The sequence below is a fragment of the Amblyomma mixtum genome, chromosome 4 (genome assembly GCF_055824585.1).
Source record: "Amblyomma mixtum isolate Tamu chromosome 4, ASM5582458v1, whole genome shotgun sequence".
In the NCBI taxonomy this organism is placed as follows: domain Eukaryota; kingdom Metazoa; phylum Arthropoda; class Arachnida; order Ixodida; family Ixodidae; genus Amblyomma; species Amblyomma mixtum.
This window is the reverse complement of record NC_143015.1, coordinates 10317522-10341177: the sequence shown is the minus strand read 5'-3', so window position 1 is coordinate 10341177 and position 23656 is coordinate 10317522. Positions and strand designations below refer to the sequence as shown.

The following is a 23656-nucleotide window of genomic DNA, read 5'->3' as shown; positions in this document are numbered from 1 at the left end:
GGAGGCTGCGCTAGGGTGGACGTCACGAGTAATTACTCCGTTATTACAAATCTACTCCACCTTGGGGGATTCCCATAAGACATTTGACCAAACTCTGGCTACTGCTAACGCACGGTCATACATACATACATACATACATACATACATACATACATACATACATACATACATACATACATGCATGCATGCATGCATACATACATACATACATACATACATACATACATACATACATACATACATACATACATACATACATACATACATACATACATACATACATACATACATACATACATGCATACATACATACATACATACATACATACATACATACATACATACATGTATGCATGCATGCATGCATGCATACATACGTACATACACGCAGACACTCATAGATAAGTGCGTCATCCATTTACTTCTATACACATCCATGTGCATGAATCCATTCACATCTAAACATGCGTGGCAATGTGGGGCACAACAGTGCATAGAGGCAAAGCATCCGCTTTGCGTGTAAGAGGACCGGGGGTTCGAAACTTGACGCCGAGCTTTTCTCCACGGGGTTGAAGAAGAAACTGCGTGTGTCGATGCAATGGCCTGGAGTGTGACCTGATCTGGGGGACTGGAACCGACAATGCACTCCCTCACCAGAGCAGTATTGGGCAACCCTAGTGTAGTGCGTGGCCACAAGCTTCTGTGAACAAACCAATTAACCCTCAGTCCCCCGCAGCTGTGAAGGAACTGACCAAGGCGGTGGCCAACGAAGCGGAGGGTGATAAGAATATCTTGCTCCAGAAGGGCCGCCATTGAGAACTGAAGATGGCAAATTTAACACTAAAATCTCATGCAGTGAAGCTATCTTCGCAGCCCTGTTCGAGTAACTATCGGGCATAAATGGGCTGTCAGATAGATTACTGAGGTTAGGAGGTAACATGAGGTGTATAGAGTACTAAGGGGCTAGCATGTAGTGTGTTTTCGTGGATTAGCGGGCAGACGAGAACAAGGTGTCGGATTCCTTATTAATCAGGATATAGCTGGCAACACAGAGGAGTTCTATAGTATTACCGAGAGGTTGGCAGCTATCGGAATTAAGCACAACAATAGGTGCAAGCTCACCTAGGGCAGGGCTACGCGTCTACACCCATCCAGCCAAGTTGACTAGATCGTTGAAAGCTTCTACGAAGACGTGGAATCGGCAAAGAAGAAGATAAAATGAAAATGCACTGTACTCATGTGCGACTTCAATGCGAAGGATATATGCAAGGAGCAGGCTGGCGACCAGACGGTAGGCGAGTACGCGATAGGTTTTAGGAATAGCAGGGGGGAGTTATTGTAGCGCTCACAAATAGAAAAAATTTACGGATCATGAATACCTTCTTCCGCAAATGAGAGAACAGGAAGTGGACGTCGAAGAGTCCCAATGGTGAGAATAAAAATGAAATAGACTTCATACTCTGCTCTCACCCCGGCATTGTGCAGGATGTGGAGGTACTCGGAAAGATGCGTTGTAGCGACCACAGTATGTTAAGTTCTCGAATCAGCCTAGACATGAAGAGGGAATGGGAGGAAGCAACGATGCCGAAACAAATTAAGGAACTAGCAGTAGGAGGGAAGTAGAAGAATTCAGGATTTCTTGGCGAACAGATATTGGGCTCTAACTGAGGAAGACGATCTTAAAAAATGAACAATATTCTCATGGCTGTAATTACGGAGTGCACCGTAGAAGAAGGCGCTAGGATGGTTCGACAGGATACCGGGAAACTATCTCAGGAGACTAAAGGTTTGATTATGAAAAGCCAAAGCATGAGGGCGTCTAACCCTACAGACAGAATAGAACTAGCAGAGCTATCGAAGTTCAGATATAAGCGCAAGGTAGCCGACATAAGGCACTTCAATATGGAGAGAATCGAGAAAGCACTAAAGAACGGAGGTAGCATAAAGCAGGTGAATAGGAAACGTTAGGCGTAGGTAAAAACCAGATGTATGCGTTAAGAGCCAAGGAGGGCAAAATCATTAGCAATATGGATAAGATAATTAAAGCAGCCGAAGACTTCCACACAAATCTATACTCTAGCCAATGCAATCAGAGCGTTAATGAGAGAGACAGTAGCGCACAGCAAGGCGTCATCCCGTCAGTAACGAAAGAGGAAGAAAGCCTTAGGAGAAATAAAGTGGGGAAAAGAGCTCGTGATTGTTACACGCTGATCAGTTTACTGTACGTTGCCTGCTAGGTATTTACTAAGGTAATCACTAATAGAGTCAGAGCAACATTAGACTTCAGTCAACCAAATGATCAGGCAGGCTTTCGTAAAGGATATTTCACAATAGACCATCTTCACACTATTAATCAGGTGATAGAGACATCCGCAGAATATAACCAACACCTATATACACGGTGTTTCACCTAACACCTGACACAGTTTTTAAAAAGAGGCTTTTTGAGTTAAAGAAGCACTGTTTTCGGCACAGCATTGTCAGCTATGAAGTACATTAGAGTACACTAAAAAGCTCTAACTAGTTGGTTGGTTAACTAATATTGAATAGTTAACTTTGCAACTATTACTGCCTAGGCTCTTCAATTACTGATAGGCCTGTAGCCTACCGTAAGTAATATCTATATCAATTTTTCGATTTTCGAAAAGGTGGTTACCCTCGGCGCTGTGGCCCATCAAATTTTGGCTACATCGCACCGAAATACATGCGCTTTCGAGACGCCTGCAGGCAAAGTCACTCCTCCAGTGCACGTAACTCGCTGAAATAGCCAAAATGTGTTGGGTCACAACGCCAACGGAAACCGCGTTTTCGAAATTCTAAATACTGATATGGATTTCATTTATGGCCGTCTAGACGCCCCGCAATAATTCAGGAGCCTAACAGTAATAGTTAAAAAGCTAACTATTTAATATTAATCAAACAACGTGCTAGTTACCATGTCTTCGCTTTATTCTGATGTACTACACAGCTGACAATACTATGCAGAAAAAAGCGCTCTTCTCATTCAGAAAGCCTATTTTTAAAAACTGCGTAAATTGTGAGGTGAAACACCGTGTATAGCCTTCATTGGTTACAAGAAAACGCTTCACTCAGTGGAAGCGTCAGCAGTCATGCAAGCACTGCGAAATCTGAGTGTATAAGAGTCTTATACGAAAATACTGGAAGATATCTCCCGCAACTACACTGCTACCATAGTCCTGCCTGAAGTCAGGTATACAATTACAGTGAGGAAGGGCGTCAGGCAAGGAGACACGATCTCACCTGTGCTATTCACCGCCTGTTTACAGGATGTATTCAGAGGCCTGAATTGGGAACAATCGGGGATAAGAGTTAAGGGAGCACACCTAAATAATTATTGATTCGCTGATGACATTGCATTGCAGAGTCAGTCAGGAGATGAGCTGCAAGGCATGATGAATGAGTTAGATAGGCAGAGCAGAACGGTAGGCCTTACAATTAACATGCAGGAAACCAAGTAATGTTAAGCAGTATCGCAAAAGAACAGGAGTTCGCCATTGGTATTAAGGTGCCGGATGTGCTAAAGGAATACGTGTACTTATGGCAGGCAGTGGCTGCTGCTCCCGATCATGAGAGGGAAATAACTAGAAGAATAAGAATGGGGTGGAGCGCATATGGCAGATTCTCTCAGATCATGAATGGCAATTTACCAATATCCCTGAACAGAAAAGTATAAAAAACTTTTATCTTAGCGGTAATCACCTACGGGCAGAAACGTGAATGCTAAGGAAAAGGGTTCAGCTTAAGTTAGACAACACTGCGAGGTATAGAAATTAAATGATGGGTGTAACGTTAAGAGATCGGAAGAGGGCGGAGTGGGTGAGGGAACAAACTCTGATTAATGATATCCCAGCCGAAATCAAGAGGAAGAAGTGGGCTTGGGCAGGCATTTAATGTGAAGACAAGGTAACCGCTGGCCCCTAAGGGGAAAGGAGTGGATTCCAAGAGAAAGCGGTCGTAGCAGGGGGCGGCAGAAAGTTAGGTGGGCGTATGAGATTAAGAAGTTCGCGGTGATACGGTGGCCGCAAATGGCAATGGACCGGATTAATTTGAGAGACAATGTAGAGGCCTTTGCCCTACAGAGGGCGTAGTCCAGCTGATGATGACGTTCAAGATAAGGATGCCGATCCACTGTAATCAATTGCAGTGAATTGCTGTAAACCCCTGAGCTGGAACCGAAATCTAGAGACGACGCTCTGGGTCATTCTACAGGATCCACCCCTGGGCAGATTGTGCTGTACTCGAGGCTGTGAGTATATTTTGCTTCGCTCCAATCGGTATCAACGCAGTGGCGCTAAGTAGCGCTTGCGACACTATAGAGTGGTAGTGCTGCTTGCATAGAAGCTTATACGTTCAAACCATAGCGGCTTATGGCTGCCGAGCATGCGCAGCCTTAAAAAGAGTGAGGCGAACTAAAAAATGACGTAATAATGAAAAAAAAACAGAAACAAAATCGCGTCACATCATTACTTCGGGCTTTTTGGTGGTAAAAATAAATCATCGAACGCCTCGGAGTACCTTGCGACACTCGAGATAAAGGGCGAAGAAAGAGGATACGACGCCATCTTTGGTAGTCAGTTTTCATTGTGTCTATTTCCTTTTCCCTTGCCCCGTGTGTCAGGCTGAATTGCAAGGTGCTAACCACTGTTACACCGTGGTGCTCACGCACCAACCAAGCTATATGTCTCAATCCCCAATTGGTACTTTTTTATATCTGTTTATGGCTTCTTCTTTGGGAGCTGTTTTTCTGCACCCATGTTCGAGAGCAAGACACTGCGACAGAATTGTGTTGATGAAGATTTGCTCACACATGGAGACAATAGTGAAGTGCAAATATATCTATCAATGTCTGTTTAATTGTTTAAAAGTATAACACAATTTCTGACTTTAAATTTTGACGCAATAAGAAGTGGCTGGACTAACCCACGTGACAAGTTGCTTGCGCAGAGATTAAGCTAGTTACCTGCAGTGAATAAATCGCATAAAAGTGCTTTAAATAGTGCTTCACATTCCCATTCAAACCACGGCTGGCTTTTAAAACATATGGAGGACAGTCGAAACCTACGCAGGCCAGATGAAACATGCAATCAAGCGCTCACTTGTACCAAACTGAATGTGTACAATTTCTTTTAGAGCACGGCATCATATGTGCACCGTAAACCTTCAAGGCAGATACATTTCTGTATTATCAAAGCGTTCTTGAGGATTTAGAGTGACATTCACCATGTGTATTCTTCACATCACTATCAAGTGCACTTTGATCGTAGCGTTTCTTTAGCGCCAACACAATAATTCTGATGCAGCATTTCACTCAATACAATTAACACAAGGAACAATCATTCAGCGCGAGTGCTGGTGCAAGGAATTTAACAGAATTCATTACGGAACATGCTCTTTCATACAACCTACCTAACGGTATACCACAGAAGCAAACCGACTGTAACGCCCTACCGTTGTAACGTGTTTTCAGCGGAGAAGTTCTCACTTTGACACTTTCCTACGGAGAACCAGCTCTTAGCGCGCTGTGTGCTCATCTTCTCGAACCCCACGTTGTCTTTCCGAAGGAAGCAGCCTCAAAACAGTATGTCTGAATTGTGGCTGGTGAGGCAAAGAGCAAGCGGGCACACGTAGCCGGCAGAGAACGTAGTACGAGGATAGAAAGTACCCCAACGCTTGAAGTTAGCGCTGATAAAATGCGAGCAGCGGCGCGCAACGAAGTCACGCAATGACAAGATACACCGGCAGCTAGCGGCAAGCTAGGAGCCGAATATTCACGGTGGATACCATAAGAAACGGTGCTCGCTGCTGTGAGAGAACGCGAACATAATTTTTTTTAATCTTTCCGCTTTTCAAGCAAATATAAACGACTAAAACATTTGAAAACGGGTAACAATCGAGAGGTTTTAAACGATAAAAAAGCGCAAAGATATAATTAATTATTTTTCATGTATATGTGTCGTTTTTTCCAACAATTTTAGCTGGGCAGTTCCTTTTCCCAGTGGACGTCCTTGGCCCTTGGCTCTAAACCATTATCGGGCCCCGCCTTCGCGATCTGTGTCAACTGACGTTGGTGTTGCTCCACTCGAAAAAGGACGCTGCCAATGTTTATCTCAGTGCGGCTTCATGCTGACGAGGTTTACACGGCGCCATCAGTAATTATCTGTCTTTGAACCGATCCTCGAACTGAGCCCGACCTTGCTCTGGTATCTCTCTTCGCTCTGTCGTTTAAGGCTAGGCTGCGGAGTCTAAGCATTTGTTTGACGAGGCTAAAACCTTCATTCGGTCCCAAGGCAAACTGACTCGAGAGCTGTCTAACGGCGTTATTATGTCCAGAAGCAGAGGCCAGAGAGTAAGCGGTCCCCAGCATACCTGGCCAATCGAGGAGTTGAATTCAAGGCGAGCTCTTGGCCGCCTTTACACTCTATTGTCGATGATCACGAACAGCGATGAAGAAACTCCCGCCCTTGTAATTCTGCAGACTTTTGCCTTTAGGATTAATGTTCTTCAATAGAATCAATTCCCGTCTAATAAAAAGGTCTTTTTACCGCTATCGAAAGCGGACACTTGCTAACGAGTATGTCGGATGTTTGCAGGAGCTCTCGTTGTAGTGCGGAAAACTGGCGCATTCACTGCCTGGTTACTACGAACTCCCACTCCGCGGATCCAGCGTTTCCGCTCGCTAACCGCGGAGGGGTTCGTGCTCAACGGAGCCAAGGGAGGGACGAAAGAGCGTGATCACTCATATGCTTGCATATGAGTGATCACTTACTTGCATTTAATACACAGAGCGGGCCAGTTAGCTGCACATCACCCAGGCATTCCTCGGAAGTAGAAGGCTATGTAAAAGGGCTTTCAACTTGCCGGATAAGGCAGGGGCGCAACTTCGGGGTGATCGGCGGCGAACGTTTGTATGCGCCGACAACGGCGGCCGGGTTTTCCCGTACGCGCCGCTTTCTTGGAGCAAAGCCATCCCTGTGCATTTGCTGGAAAAGGTGACGAGAGCGCGCGTTTGCTGCGCTCGCTTCGCTGCCTGGAACTAGAAGTCCAGCGGCAAGACACAACAGATCTCCGTGCGCCTGCCGCGCAAGGTGACGAGAGCGAACGGCTGCTACCGCTCATGACGCTGGCTGGATCCCGAAGAGACTCTCACTAGTTCCGCGGAATTCCGCGTAGCCTTCGAGGCGGCGCTCCTGTTGCTGCTGCCGCTTCCCCCAGAAGCATGCCCAGAAGGGAGATTTCCTCCTCGCCCAGCCGGTGCTGTCGGGACGCACGATGATGGTGACGATGATGGAGATGATCGGCCGGTTTGAAATGAAGGGGGAAACAGGTTTTCCGCATACCCCCCATCCTTAAATTTTGGCTTATGGTTGAACACATCCACGGATGCCATCGAAGTGTCCACGAGCGTTGCGGGGACGACTGCAGTACAGCTCGTAAAGGCGGGATGCCAGGGTCATCGGTGAGTAGCAAGGTCACCGGGCAGCAGTCATTGCCATGCGGCCGGCACCCAAAGCCAGCGTGCCAGGAAGGTGTTGTTCGGCCTGACGCGCCTTTGTTGGGAGGCATGGGGATGAACCGAACCACCTAGAGTACGAAAAGGACCCCGCAATCGCCTGCAACATCTAGCGATTGCACAGCGCGTGGTTTCGCCGATCAGCGACAGGTGGCGCTAAGTGTTCTAAGGCTTTTTTGTCGTGACCCCGCCGGAGTAGGACACTTTGCGGAGCTCCAGCGATTTCGTCCGAAGCTAAATGCTGTTGGCATTTGTTTTATGTACATGCTGTAGGGCGCCAGTTTTATACCGTATAAGGGGTAGGAAGGCTAGTGGCGGTAGCTCAATAGTGTGTGCCGTAGGGCTTTGTTTCGGAATTTTAGCGGGGTTTTAGTTGCGTAGTCGGCCGGACGAAGGGTCGGCAAGCTAGGAAACCCCGGGTGGATGAGGAGATAGTGCAGTGCGAGGAGTGCAAGCGTTAGTGTTATTTGGACGACACGGACTTCGGGAGTTTAACCGAGGTAGAGGAGGCTAGCGCGTAACAGCGCGTAAGCGGCTGAGGTGTTCTTCAAAAGTGTCGGAGAAGATGACAACATCATCCAGGTACACGAGGCAGGACTGCCATTTGAGGTCTGAAAGCACAGTGTCCATCATCCGTTGGAAAGTTGCCGGAGCCGAGCAGAGACCGAAAGGGAGCACCCTGAATTCGTATAAACCGTCTGGAGTAATAAATGCGGTCTTCTCCCGGTCACGTTCGTCCACCTCTATTTGCCAGTAGCCGCTGCGTAAATCGAGTGATGAAAAGTATTTGGCATGGCGCAGGCGGTCGAGCGAGTCATCAATGCGCGGCAAAGGATAAACGTCGTTCTTAGTTAATTTGTTCAGGCGTCGATAATCAACACAAAACCGTAAGGTCCCATCTTTCTTTGCAACTAGGACCACAGGCGCCGCCCACGGGCTCTTCGATGGCTGGATCAGGTCGTCCTGTAGCATTTCTTGAACTTGCTTTCGAATTGCGTCTCGTTCCTTTGAAGATACACGGTACGGCGACTGGCGTAATGGTCTCTGGCTTTCGTCGACTATAATTCGGTGTTTTGTTATCGGAGTTTGCCTAACTCTGGAGGTTGACGCAAAACAGTCCTGGAAAAAGTCAAGGGCAGTCTGCAGGTTGCGTTTTTCACTAGGCCGGAGATTCGGGTTCACGTCGAGTTTAACAGGAGCATTCGTGGACTCTACTGATTTCGTAGCCCCCGTCAGCGAGTACTCTCCGGCGCATTCCCCGAGTTCTTCAAAATAAGCAATCGTTGTGTTGGCCGCTAAACGTTGGGGTTCACAACCGAAATTTGTGATCAAAAGCTCGGCTCGCTTTTTGTTCAATTCTATAAGCCAGCGAGCTACACACACTTGCCGACCCAGGAGCAGCGACATGTTGGCTTCAGCGATATCATGGGTGCCGGCGCTGTCATCGCACTCCACAGTTACTAACATGCTGGTTCTCGACGGAATCACCACGCCATCATCGCAGACCCGCAACTTAGTCCTGCGTTGCTGGGGTTTGTTGGCAACAGTGCGGTGTGCGGCAAATGAGACGATGAGCTCCTTAAAGTCGATGACAGCCCCGTATTCCCGGAGGAAATCCAAACCGAGTATGAGGTCTTTAGAGCACTCAGGAAGTACAGCAAAGCAGCCGGGGAAAGTGACGCCGCGGATCTGAATTCGCACGGTGCAGACGCCGGTCGGCGTCACAACATGGCCGCCGGCTGTGCGGATCTGCGGCCCAGTCCAAGGTGTCAAAACCTTCCTGAGGGTCGTGGCTAGCCGGCTGCTTATCACAGAGAAATCAGCGCCGGTATCCACTAGTGCGGTTATTTCTAAATTATCGGCGGTTACTGGTATTTCCGTTGAAGCCAATCGCTGGCTCTTCGTCGGTGGGCTCGTCGGGTCAGGTGGTCGTTGGTCTCGTCGTCGCTGCAAATCGTCGAGTGGAGGCTCTTGTCTCTTCCCAGCTGCGGCGGCCCTACCCCCGGAGAACGCCGTCTTCAGTTTTCCCGCCGTGGGGACGTGCCTCTGAATACGCCAGAGGTTGATGGACGGCTGGGAGAAGAGAATCTCCGTGGCGATGGGGATCGAGACTGACGTTGCGGCACGGTCGGAGCCTGCAGGTTGGAAGTCAGGTACGGTTCAATCTCCTGAGGTCGTTCGCCATAGCGTGGGCGAGGAGCGTCCGAAGCAAAACCCCTTAAACCCATTCGACGGTAGGGACAGTGGCGCAGGATATGACCGGGCTCACTGCAGTGGTAGCAGAGTGGCCGGTTCCTCGGCGTACGCCATACGTCCGCTTTACGCATGGCGGGCCGGAATTCCTGCGGCACGGTGGTGGGCACAGCTGGACGTGGGTACTGCACAGCCGGCACAGGTGAAAAAGCTTGCGCCACTGCCGCAGGCCGTCGAAGTGCTTCGCTGTAGGTCATGATGTAGGGCTGCGGCTCCGGAACCACTGGTGCTGGCTGCACCACTCGCCGTATTTCATCCCGCACCACGTCAGACAGTGCAGCAACGCTAGGCTGTGAGGCTTCGACGCGGAGTTTCGCTAGTTCTTCGCGAACAATGCTTCTGACGAGCTCTCGAAGGTCCTCTGCGGGCAGCGTTGTAGGTGTGCAGATTTGGGCGGTTGCCATACTAGCCTGCCGGCCGTACTGCGCGCCGCGTTCCTGCAAGGAGCGCTCCATGCTCATTGCCTCCCTTGTTAAATCGGCCACTGTCCTTGGAGAGTCGCGGACAAGTCCAGCAAAGAGCTGTTCCTTGACACCCCGCATTAGGTGCCGCACTTTCTTGGCCTCGGCCATAGCAGGGTCGATTGAACAGACGCATCATGTCCTCAACGAACATGGTGACGCTTTCATTTGGCTGCTGCGACCGGGAGTGCAGAGCGACTTCAGCCTTCTCTTTTCTTTCACTGTTGCCGAATGTCGCTAGCAATTCACGCCGAAAAACCTCCCAGGTGGCAAAAGAGGTCTCGTGGTTCTCGAACCAGATCTTTGCAGAGTCCTCTAGCGCGAAGTAGACGTTCCTCAACTTCCGCTCACCGTCCCACTGGTTGAAGGCTGCCACACGGTCGAAACTGGCCAACCAATCTTCAACGTCTTCAAACCTCTCTCCGTGGAACGTCGGCGGTGACCGGGGCGCGTGGAGCACGAACGGAGCGTCAGCTCCAAAACGTTGAGTGGTCTGGCTACCACTGGTTGATGTCATCTTCCTTGGTTTTGTCAGGCCGCTGAACTCTGGCTGTAGGCCTAGCAGGCGGTGGCTCGCTTTGTGGACGGGGGTTGTATCTACGCCCTGAGAACCGGCTTTAAAGGCGTCTTCGGAGTCAGTGTACATGGGACGTTACCCAGCACCTCCCCCAAATATGTCACGGCTAGACAGTCGGGACGGCCAGGACACGCTTTGCTGTGAAGCACCAGGCAGCAGCGGACTCCCGAGGGCACCATACAGAAGAGACGACGAAGAAGAAGACACTGCCCGCCACCATGGCTAAGGCTAGCCAGAATAGCGGTCAAGGCAGTTCGGCCGGAAGACGGCGCCACGAGAGTGCCCAGGATTGTGGCAATATGCTATGTGCAGGCTATGTAAACGATTTGAGGAGGTCGTTCGGGCGGTGGAAGGGAAATGAGAGCTACCATTAAGGAACTTGCAGGGCACCTGAAGGAGGAGCGACAGGAAAGTATTAAGCTAGAAACTAAGGTCGCCGAGTCCCTTAAGAGCGAGGGGGCTAAAGCCGACCTGTTAGAGTGAATTGTGGGCAAGCTGAAAGAAGTGCGTGAAAAGCGGGCCCAGCTAGAAGAGCAGGTGGAAGCACTCAAGTCGCGGTTGGTAGGGCACCCAGTTTCGGGGAAGCGTCAGGTGGGGGACGAGGACAGGTTGGTACACCTAAAGCCCGCTCTCCCTCAGGTACGAGGTAACAGTACCCCGCAGGCTCGTCGACCCTACAGCACGGCAGCCCAGTAGGCTTTGAGTGGAAAAGACGGAAAGGAAAGAACAGGCAGTAGAGTACGGCGGTAGGAGAGCCAGCTAACGCGATCCGAAGGGAAACAGTCGCAGGCAGGAACCGAACGATTAGAGTGCAGAAGGGTTCTGGTAGTGGGTGAATGGAACGTATAGAGGGATGAAGAAGGCGTTTTAACCAGAGTGAACACGCCAGGCAGGTTGCTGGTGGAGGCCGAGTCAGGGAAGAAGTGCATGGTAGATGCAGTGGCCAAAGACCAGGAGTTGGTAGGGGACAACATAGATAACGATCACCTTCTCGTTATCCATGCTGGTCTCAACTATATGTGCTGGAGGGGAGGAGCCACAACCTCGAGAGGCAGTTAGAAATGGGGACGCGTAGGCTAATAGAGGCATCTGAGAGGATGCACGTTACCATATGCACAATGACAGAAGTCCAGAGGCAGTCTATCGGAATGGAAAGATGGTCGCTGAGGCTAACCGTGTCATTAGGGTAATGAGTCGACGACTTGGATACGGCGTAATGGACGTTTCAGAAAAGAAACTAATGCAGGGCCGAGGCAAGATGAACGATCAGATGGGATATTTTACTCAGAAAAGTAATTGGAAGCAACAGCCAAACAAAGTGATAAAAAAATTGAGGATAACGGAACAGAATGGACTTGTACCGAATTAACTCGATTACGTGAGCTAGAGGTAGCTATGGTGTGAATTAGGCCAAAATTCAAAATAAGATGGAAACCTAGTATTTGGTGGGATGAGGAGAAAAAGAGTGCCATAGAGAAACGTCAGGAAGCGTCCAGAGAATACGGATATTCGAAGAAAAAGGGGGGGGGGGGGGGGTCTGGAAGCTGAAGTAGACAGAAACTTGGATGCCTTGATAAATTGTAGAGGGGAAGCATCCTATTTGATCACTAAGAAATTTAGAAGAAAGGAGCCCAATGGATGTCAAATGTAAATAAAATGGATAGAAAAGCAGCTCAGAAATTTTGGAAACATCTCAACTCTGTGAGTAACAAAGGTTGGAGCAAAGGTTTATAGCTACAGGTCCGGGTATTCGGCTAGAAGGGGATGAAGCAATGGAACATATAGGAACAAGGATGACAGACAAATTTTAAAAGCAAAGAAATATTCCACATAATTTAGCGAAAGACGGTAGACCGGTAACCGCAATTGTTTCAATTGGACAAAGAGAGTGGGAAAGGGCAGAGAAGAAGGTTGCCAGTAGTACGTCGACAGGGCCAGATCGTATTCCGATTATGTTAGTAAAGATGCTAGGACCAAAATCCAAGCAAACAATAACAGCGGTAGCGAGGAAAGGGATGATGGATGGGGAAGCCCCCGATGTATGGCGAATAAACAGAATGGAGATCTATATGAGAAAGGGGAACAGAGCTGACATAAACAACAACCATCCCTTAATAGGGATGTCCGTGGTTTACAGGGTGGTGGTGGACGTTAATTGGGTTGTTTATAGAAGGTTGGGGCCAAGTACTACACCAGGGTGGCCAAATCTTGTTCTGGTGAGGAAGTGCGTTGTCGGTTCTGGTCATCGAAATCAGGCCGCACTCCAAGCCTGGTTATGCAATTCCATCGACACGCGGAGTTTTTTTTTAATCCGGTGGAAAATAGCGTGGCACCGGGATTCGAACCCCGATCCTCTGGCACACGAGGCGGATGCTCTACCTCTACGCCATCGCTGACTAGGACAGGGTTGGTTGGAGAGACATGGGAGAGGCCTTTGCCCTGCAGTGGGTGTAGTTAGGCTGATGATGATGATGATGGTGCAGGTTATAAAGGACAGACAGCAGGCATAGGTGGAGGACGAGGGGGTGCTAGGGGAGCTACAAAATGGGTTCTGGAAACAAAGGAGGGTGGAGGACAATCTGTTTTCATTGACGCAGTGTATAGAGAGTGCTGAAAAGGACCACAGGCCTGAGTTACTTTGGGCCGCTAAGCCCCATAAACTGACCAACCAACCAACCGGCAACACAGGCACCTATGGCTAGCATTTCTGGATATCAAAAGAGTCTACATCAGCGTTGTTCTAGGGTATCTGTGGGACGTACTGGGCACAATGGATGTTGAAAATGGAGCAATTAATTTTTTAAAAAGTACCTACAAATGTAACAAAGTGGTTATAAAATGGAAAAAAATCTATCAGAGAGCACAGAGAAACACGGGGGCTTAGGCAAGGATTCCTCTGACACCATAATTGTTCATGTTGTACCTGCAAGGGTTAGAGACAATTAGAGAGAACCGGACTAGGTTTCAACCTCTTTTTTAAAGGGGATTTGTTGCCTCAGGGCATGAATGGGCGAAAGTGTGATGAAGGTGACAGTGATGACTAAAGTAATGGGAATATGTTAGCTGGTTTTATGAAGTCCTGTAGTTAGCGATGGTATGGTCCCTGCGTCCAGGCAATATACGTTGCAGGGTTGCGCGATGAACAACGCGCTACCTTCAAGTGCCGAATCCTTGTAGGCTTCAGAGCAAGGCAGTTCCACAGTAAGTGGTGAATGTTGGCTTCAATGTCCTCGCGTTTACATATCGGACACCCAGGCCGAGGAAAGAAATCTCGACACCGAGGCCACTTCCTTTTTCAAGAAAGGCGACTGGATTAAAAAGTCATTACAGCAACTAATGTACGGAGAGCGATAGCCGACCACAAATCCTCCATATGTGGGAAGCAAAGCGTGGCATGGAAAAATGACTGCGCTCGCAAAGATGGAATGGAAATCGTCAACGTAGGATAGCTAGACATAACAAAGAGATTGAGGACTACGCAATCAAGCTTTGTGAACAGAACTGGTGGAGGAGATGTGATGAAATTTATTTATTTATTTATTTATTTATTGATACTGTTAGCCCTTTTTGGGCCGATACAGGGTGGGAATTCAATGACTTTTTTTTATATATACAACACAAACACAGTGCAGTAAATACGACATAAGTGCACAATTCAAGCCAGCGCCAGTTTTCTATATACACAATTTTCTTCATGGATACACTTCCAGTCAGCTCGCCGTACAAGAACACAATGGTAGAAAGGTAACATCAAAAATTGGGGTTACAGGGCTATCAAAGGTGCTACATTTCAGGTTACAGCGCACTTCGTAAATAAAAATAACAATAAAGGGGAGGAAGGGGTATCTGTCTGACTGCTATACTGTTAATGTATCAGCAGCGAAGTGGTGGAGGATAGAGTGTTCAAATTGCTCAAGGGAATTGATTTCTATTATGTCGTATGGTATGGAATTCCAAAGTTCAATTGTTCTTGGAAAAAACGAAAACTTAAACGTATCTGTTCTTACCTGTAGAGGAAGGAACTGCCTAGGATGGCTACCGCGTACTGGACGTGATGATCGTGTTTGAAGGTACCGTTCTGTGTTGAAATTGAATTGGCCTTTACTTATTAGATACATGAACTTTAGTCTGGCTATTTGTCGTCGTTGGGAAAGTTGCGGCAAGTTCAATTTTTCTAGCATGGAGGGTAGCATGAGTGTCTCACAAACCTGGAAGCTACTAAGACATCTGCTAAATTCAGATAATTCGAAAACCCGAGCAGGAATAAGACAAGCGAAGGCCAGACATCCGTTCGAAGGGACAGACACGAAACTCATGACAAAGTGGACAGCTTCCCCGCACAGGTCGCTGGGATATTGAGAATAGTCGCGCTCAAGGGTCGGGGCCTGAAAGAGCGCAGCCTCGTGAAACTGATGCAGGCATACATTATCAGACGCATATGCTATGCCACTCCATATCTGAACATTAGGACAGATTAAGAACACAGAATACACGCACTTTTCAGGCGATGAGTAAAGAGGGCGTTGGGGATTCCCATTACGACCTCAACGGACCGCCTCCTCGAAATGGGGGTGCATAATAATTTGACTGAATTGGCGGAAGCAGTGCATATGGCGCAGCTAGACAGATTGAGCCAAAGTTATATGAGCAGAACTATCCTGGGTTGGGTGGGGCTGCGGTCAGACAGGGGCGCGAGGGACAAAACAGATGTTCCCCTAAAATGTCGCGAAAACATACTCGTACCCGCTCTTCCCAAAAACATGCATTCGACCTATAGCAAGGAATGGAGACAGAAAAGGGACGAAGCGCTTACGAAGCGCATGAAAAATAAGAAACCTGAGGAAGACGCCTATGTAGACGCGGCCAGTGTAAAGTCTGGGGCGGCAGTCTCCACGGTGGTCCACGGCCATGACGAACAAGTCGCCGCCGCATCCATTACGAGCCGAAACATAGATAGGGCTGAGGAAGTTGCAACAGCGCTCGCTCGCGTTGGAACGAAAGCAAACATCATAATTAGAGGGAGCAAAAAGGCTGTCTGGAGTTTTGGCAAAGGAAAGGCCTCCAAAGAGGCAAACAAAATTTTAGCAAGTTGTGAATGCAACCCTAAAATTACAATAACCTGGACCGCCGCACACGAATTAGTCCCAGGCAATGAGGCGGCACACGAGCTAGCCCCAGCTCTCTACTTCCGGGTAACCATAAAGCTGCCCGACTGTCGGGGACTGGACGAGTGCACGCAAACCTACACTGAAATCTTCGAGCACTATAGAGTTGGAAGATGGTCTCTGCCACCACCGGACCGAACTTTAAGCAACAGAGAGGCTGTCGCTTGGCGACGCCTTCAAGCTGGGAATTTCTCAAATCCACTCTGGCTGTTCCTCACGCGAATAGAAGATAGACCTGATGATAAATGTAATATCTGCTGAAATAGCGGCACTCTTGATCATATAACCTGGCAATGTCCTGACTCCCCAGGCGTCAGGACAGGGATCCCTCGCCAAACAGCAACAAGTCATCCGCCTGGCGACGGAAGCCGCGAAGAAACACTGCAACTTCGCCTGTCTTTAGTCGCGGAGGCCCCGGCCCCCGCCCCTTGAACCTGCGCGGCAGCGGTGGGGTGTAGGGGGCCTCCTACATCGGTGGAAGGCGAACAGCGCGACGCGCGGCGCACCAGCTGCGCGGCTGTGACGTCACTCGGGTCCACGCGCATGAGCACAAGTGGCGCTGAAGGTCCACAGCGAAACGGCGAGACAGCTGGTAATGTAGCTATCGCTGTACAAAAAGAAAATTGCTTACCCTGAAGTGCAAATGACATGTGCAGTGTTTCGTTGAACTGTGTTTTGTGTTGAAACATTGAAAACATTTCAATTTTTGCTTCAGCAGAGCAGTCGAGCCCTCATACAACAGCCATAGTTATCACGAACGCCCGCTTATTATGAACAAGAGTCGAGCTACGGTCACAATATGTGCTTGGGGCTATGGGACTGTCGCAGATAAAACGAACAAAACATGCCTTTCCCGCCAGCGCGGAGACCGAAGAGTGTCTCTCAGCTCCCATGAAACTCAAATGTAGTGAGGACCACAAAAAACAACAAACAAGGTGGCATAGACATTGCGACTGACCGCTGGCCATGCGCGCCCCGAGAGGCTAAAAGGTCCATTGGTGCGTGCGTGTGTGCCGGTTGGGTGAAGCGTTCAAACTGGAACCAGAACCCTGGCAAGCGCGATACAGGGGCAGCGTTGAAAGCGAAACTACTGCGCACAGCCAGTGATTAAGTAAACACAGTCATTTGAGACGTTTTGAATATCAGTCGAGGAACGCACTCATGGCCCACCCGGTCACGTGGTTTGCGTCGCCTGTGCAATTCAAGCTCCGCCTACCGCGCTGCCGACGTGTGCAGGCAGCACACAGACGGCAGATGCACATGCGAGACGGTAGCGAGCAGAAATGGGACATCCCGCCAGCAACGAAAGAGGAAGTAAAGAAAGTCTTACACAACAAGACGCCCATCTGCCGCTGGGCTCCATCGTTTTATATGTTGACGCAAGCATCCAGGCCCGCAAAACCGCTACTGCAATTTACTGCCCTTCCAAGCCTGCCCTGAATAAAACGTCCAGGTTTCGCTGCCCAGAATCTCCAACCACATTTTGTGTGGAGATGCTTGCCGTTCAAGAGGCACTTTGCTCTGTGGCCGCCGTTCCCCTGCTACCTACGGCTGGCATGGTCATCCGCACCGACGCCCCTCTCGTCATACGCCTACTACGAGGCGTCAGCCGCAACCCAGGCTTTTGCCAGGATATCCATCGTCTCGCGGCACGCATCCCGCAGCCAATCCGAATTGAGTGGGTCCCACGAGACCTGCTGAGCTCGCAAAGGCGTGCAGATCCTGCTACCCGCCTTGTGACCCCAGCCTTGCCTCCGCAGTCTCCGTCTCGTGTCCTCACTCTGTACGACATCACCCTCCTTTTAACAAAGAAGGTGTTGAGGATTTTCGGGGTCGCAGCGGAGCACCAGAGAGAGACGACCAGCGTGGCAGGCTTCTAGTTCCGAACTGCCCGTGCCGGGCGTGCGCCCCGAGCACGCGCTGTCCATCTTTATTTTTTTCTAGCGCGCGCTGTAACGCCGATCTTAGCGCCGGCGCCTTATAGCGTCGCCTGGCGCTATAGGGCCCCCCGCCTAGACGGAACGGCGAAATGTACGCGCCGACGGGGCAGAGATGTAGGAGCCACAGCGGCAAGCAGGTCTGCAGGTGGGCCGGCAACATCTGAGGGGAGCTCCTGGGGAGGTGTCTCGAGGTACGCTGGTTTGAGTCGGTCAAGGGAGACGACCTCTTGACGACCATCGAGCAGAATTGTCGCTGACTTTGTCGTCCTGGTGAGGACGCGGTACGGGCCGTCGTATGAGGGGGTAAGAGGCGCCTTTACAGCGTCTCGCCTGAGGAAAACGTGCGTCGAGGAAGCAAGGTCCGGGTGCACAAAGACTTGATGGGCAGTTGAGCGAGGCGGCACTGGGCGCAGGTGCTGGAGACAGTCCTGTAGGCGGTGAAGGTATTGCAGGGGTTGGGACGAGGGAGCCGAAGGTACGAACAAGTCTTCGGGAAGCCGCAGGGAGGTACCGAAGACGAGTTCGGCCGCTGAACAGCCAAGGTCACGACGCAGGACGGCGCGTAGGCCTAGGAGCACCATAGGGAGGTGATCTACCCAGTGCTCGCGATCCAGGCGCGCAGTAAGGGCAGCCTTGAGCTGGCGATGGAACCGCTCGACCATGCCGTTGGCACAGGGATGGTATGATGTGGTGCGGCAGTGTTTAGTGCCGAGTAGCCGGGTGAGCGCAGTGAAGAGAGCGCATTCGAACTGGCGGCCGCGATCCGTGGTAACAATGCCGGGGCAGCCGAAGCGGGAAACCCACGTCGAAACGAAGGCTCTGGCAACTGTTTCCGCAGTAATGTCCGGATTGGGCACGGCTTCGGGCCAACGGGTGAAGCGGTCGACCATCATCAGAATATACTTGTAGCCCTGAGAAGGGGGAAGCGGTCCAACTAGGTGGAGATGAATATGGTCAAAGCGTGATCCAGGCGGCAGGAAAGACTGAGGGGGAGTCTTGGTATGGCGTGTCACTTTGGTGGACTGGCAAGCAAGGCACGAGCGGGCCCACTGGCGAACGTCGGTGTTAATGTTCGGCCAGACGTACCGCTGGGTAACGAGGCGCTGCGTGCCCCGAATGCTAGGATGGCAGATGTCGTGAAGGGAATGGAAAATGGCACGACGAAAGGCCTCCGGGATGAACGGTCGCGGTAGATGCCGATGATATGTCGCACCAGAGTTATCCGGACACAAACGGATGAGGCACGAGCTGCAGACGGAGTGCTCGGGGGTGGTCACGCAGGGCCTGCAGCTCAGGGTCTTCAAGCTGTGCCCGGGCCAGGGACGGCCAGTCCACAGCAGGTGGAGACACGCCGATGGTGGAAATGCGTGAAAGTGCATCAGCTGCCTCGTTGTCGGTGCCTTTGATATGTCGAATATCGGTTGTGAACTCCGATATGTAGGCCAGCTGACGAAGTTCACGGGCGACGTACTTCGAAGAGTTCGTACGGAACACATACACCAGAGGCTTATGGTCCGTGAGAACGTAAAACGGCTGGCCCTCCAAGAAGTGGCGATAGTGCTGGATGGTGGAGTAGATAGCAAGCAGCTCACGGCCAAATACGCTGTAGCGAGTCTCAGCAGGCTGGAGATTCCGAGAGAAGAAACCCAGTGGGTGCCACTCGGAGTCAATCTTCTGCTGGAGAACCGCGCCAATGGCCACGCTGGAAGCATCCACCATGATGCGAGTGGGCGCGGAAGTCCTAGGGTGGATGAGGATGACTGAATCGGCGAGGGCTTGTTTGGCAGCCGTGAAAGCGGCCTGAGCTTCGGGAGACCTGGAAATCGCAGAGGATGAGGACTTCGTGGTGCGGAGAAGGTCAGTCAAGGGGCGAAGAAGGTCGGCGCAGTGTGGGATAAAGCGCCGTGAAAAATTCACTAGGCCCAGGAACTCATGGAGCTTGCATAGGGTACTTGGTGCTGGGAAGTCCTTAACGGCCTGGACGTGAGAAGGCAATGGACGAATTACCAGCGCCGAGATGTGGTGGCCCAAGAACTCGAGCTCAGAAGAGCCGAAGACACATTTCTGGGCATTGACGACCAAGCCAAACTCTTGGAGGCGTTGAAAGAGTTCCCGGAGGTGACGCTCGTGGTCCTGTGGAGTACGACTCGCGACGAGGATGTCATCGATGTAGGCGAATACCGCCGGGAGACCACGCGTCACTTCAGCGATGAATCTTTGGAAAGTTTGGGCGGCGTTGCGTAGCCCAAAAGGCATGCGCACGTACTCAAACAGTCCGAAGGGTGTAGTGATGGCCGTCTTCGGAATATCGGCCGGCTCAACAGGGATTTGGTGGTACGCCTTGACAAGGTCCACTTTACTAAAGATCTTGCAGCCATCCAGATGTCCAGTGAAGTCTTGGATGTGTGGAAGGGGATAGCTGTCGTGGACCGTGTGAGCGTTGAGAGCCCGGTAGTCGCCGCACGGACGCCAGTCACCCGGATCTTTCTTGGGCACCAGATGGAGTGGTGAGGCCCAACTACTGGATGAAGGGCGAATAATAGCCAACTGGAGCATGTGGTCGAATTCCCGTTTTGCAATAGCCAGACGCTCACCGAAGAGGCGGCGCGGGCGAGCTGCGACAGGTGGACCACGCGTGACAATGTGGTGGGTGATACCGTGCTTGGGTGGCTGATGTAAATTACAAGGCTTCGTGACCTCGGGAAAGTCAGCGAGGACTTGAGCATACGGGCATGACGGGAGCAGAGTTCGGATTCCAGTGGAAGCGACAGCTGATATAACGCCAGTGATGGAAAGGCGCGTCTTGCTGTCGATGAGACGATGGTGACGCATGCTGACGTCCAGATCAAAATGCGTCAGGAAGTCGGAACCGAGGATGGGTTGATGTACATCGGCGACGATGAAGACCCATCGAAACGTGCGCCGTAGGCCAATGTCCAGAGTGAGGGATCGGAGACCATACGTTGCGATGGAGGTTGAGTTGGCCGCACGAAGAGTTGGTCCATGTGACTTGGAAGCACGGTCTGCTGTGGAGGCCGGCAGTACGCTGACTTCGGCACCAGTGTCGATGAGGAAGCGCAGGCCAGAAATGCGATCCATGACGATGAAAAGGCGGCCAGGTTGAAGAGCGAGGTCACACGCCGCCGTCAGTGATCTCGCTGCGCGTTTCCCGACCAGTTGCATGGTGGAGTGCAGCGGCGAGCGTTGTGCTGGAAAGTTCGGCGATACCAGCAGAGATGCGGACGGCGAGGGCTGGACGAGTGCGGACCACTCGGGGAAGACGAACGGCTGCGAGGTGTTGAGGATAAACCGTGCGGGGCATGAGAGGACGTCCGAAGGGCATCGATAGAAGCGGCCAGCTGATCGATCCGGGCCTCTAACCGTGAAATGACGGCGGTCTCCGGTGGAGAAGAGAGGGCGGCGACGGAAGGAGAAGCCGCGTCGTGGACTCGATCAGCGAGCTGGGCGAGGCGGTCAAGGGTCAAGTCGCCCGCAGCAGCCAAGACGAGGCGGGTGGACTGCGGCAAGCGTTGTAGGAAGAGCTGCCGCAACAGTGCGCCGTTCCGGTCTGCATTAGTTTCGCCCAGGAGCTGCCGCATGCTATTGAGTAACTGGGAGGGGCGGCGGTCTCCAAGCTCTTCGTAGGTGAGCAGCTGCTGGAGGCGCGCACTCTCTGACGCCGTGGTGCGGTCCAGGATGCCCTGCTTTAGTCGCTAGTACGAGGTATCGCCCAAGGGTGCAGCGATGATGTCCGCTACCTCTTGAGCCACGACAGAAGGCAGGTTGGTAAGTAAATGACGAAACCGAGATGCCTCCGAGGTGACGTGGTGCAGATGGAAGACGGCTTCCACTTGGGCGAACCAGATCTGCGGACACTTGGGCCAGAATATTGGTAGGCGGAGCTGGAGAGCTGCGACGTCCCGTGGGCGCAAGGTAGCGTCAGGCGGAAGGTCGCCTGAGGGCGGTAGGTTGCTGGGGTCGGTCATGTCTTAGGCCGGAGTCACCACTTTATTTGAAAACACGGCACTCCTTTTATAGTTTCAAACTATAGTATTTATAATTCTGATACAGTTTCAGAATGAAGACAGGTCTTTGGTTTCCACATGTGTGTGTTGTGACAGTTTGAAACTATAAAAGGAGTGTCGTGTTTTCAAATAAAGTTAGTCGCGAGTCTGCGCTTGTTGTGTTATCTTCTTGTCCATGTCTTTATATGCGCAGTACCCCCCTTGTATTTAACATAAAATTTCATTTTCTGGTCGGCGTCTTAGTTTTATGGCATGTGTCCCCCCGGCCAGAGGGATGTGTCCCCCGGCCAGTGTGGTTGCACGCCGTGCAGACCACGTGGTACAGTGACGTCACACCACGTGACACATGACGTCATGACAGAGGAAGACGGGGGTCCACCTCGCGCCGTCGCTGTGGTTGCACGCCGTGCAGACCACGTGGCACAGTGACGTCACGACAGATCGCCGTCACGCGCTGGGAGAGGGAGAACGATGCCGTCGCACAGACGCCGGAATGTCCTCGAGCGGCATTCCCGCGCATTTCGAACGCGCGTTCACACTCGGTGTAGGTGAAACGCTCGCTCCACCGGGCAGGCGGACGCGGCTCCCGTGGCAATCCAGGCGCCCACCCAACGCGCGTCTCGGGGTTAGTCGGCGTTCCGCTGTAGCCATGCCGTTGTCTTCCCCCACGACGAAGGCTTCTAGTGGTTGTATTAAAATGACCAAGTATTCAACCAAGGAAAGCCATGTATTACCAAGCCTAACCACCAATATGCTTCGCATCCGACTAGGCTTAACCTTAGCTAAGCCTCAGCCATTTTTTCTTTTTTTAGAAAGTCCTAAATTTTTAAAGGTAAATTCCTTTAGATTTATTTTAACCCTGGGGCTATACTGAGAGCTACGGCGGTCACCAGGTAAGAGGAAAACTACTTTAATTAGTTCGCTGATTAACTGAATACGTTAATTAACTTTTATAATTTTTATTTTAGGGGATATGTTGTATTAGCAGAATTGGAGATCGTCTTCCAAACAGTCTAGCCAAGAAAAAAATTTTTCATGAAAAAAATTTTTGCGCGTGTTACGAAGCGAGCAAAAGTCACCCTGGTAGGCAGCTTCACACTGTAACACAGCGTATGAGAGCGCCTGTGACGTAGTTCGCTCCGCCCTGCGCTTTGTGCAAGTGCGTTTTTGTTCCAACGCGGCATTCCTGGAGGCCGCGGAGCGAAGCGAGATAAGCAGCGATAGCGCAGGCCGCCCGTCCCGGACGCGTGACGCAAAGCGGAGGGCGGAGCGAACTACGTCAGAGGCGCTCACCGCCACTGAGTTGCGGTGTGAGGATGCCTACCAGGGTGACTTTTTCGCGTCTCGTAACGTGCGTGAAAATTTTTTTATTAACATTGTTTTTTCTCAGTTGGACTGTTTGGAGGACGATCTCCAATTCCGCGAATACAACATACCCCCTCAAAAATAAATATCATAAAGTTTCTTACCACATTCAGTTGATCAGTGCAACTAGTTAAAGCAGTTTTCCTCTTGCCTGGCGCCCGCCGTAGCCTCTAGTATAGCCTCAGTGATAAAATAAGTGATAGCCTCAGTGATATAGCCTCTAGTATAGCCTCAGTGATAAAGCAATTTACCTTTTTTTTTAATTTTGGACCGTCTAAAAAAAAAAACACCCGGTATACAAGAAAAATCGGGCAACCCTTCAGGCTTCCGCACTCACTC

General features: G+C 50.8%; 1 protein-coding gene and 1 pseudogene across 1 annotated transcript in view; one reads left to right on the top strand and one right to left on the bottom strand.

Moving 5' to 3' along the window:
* Positions 1-23656, bottom strand: part of LOC149345672 (4-vinylphenol methyltransferase 2-like) — a 48284-nt gene that overhangs the window by 15860 nt on the left and 8768 nt on the right. The gene's annotated exons all lie outside the window — the stretch shown is intronic.
* Positions 9630-23656, top strand: part of LOC149345671 (uncharacterized) — a 43630-nt pseudogene continuing 29603 nt past the window's right edge.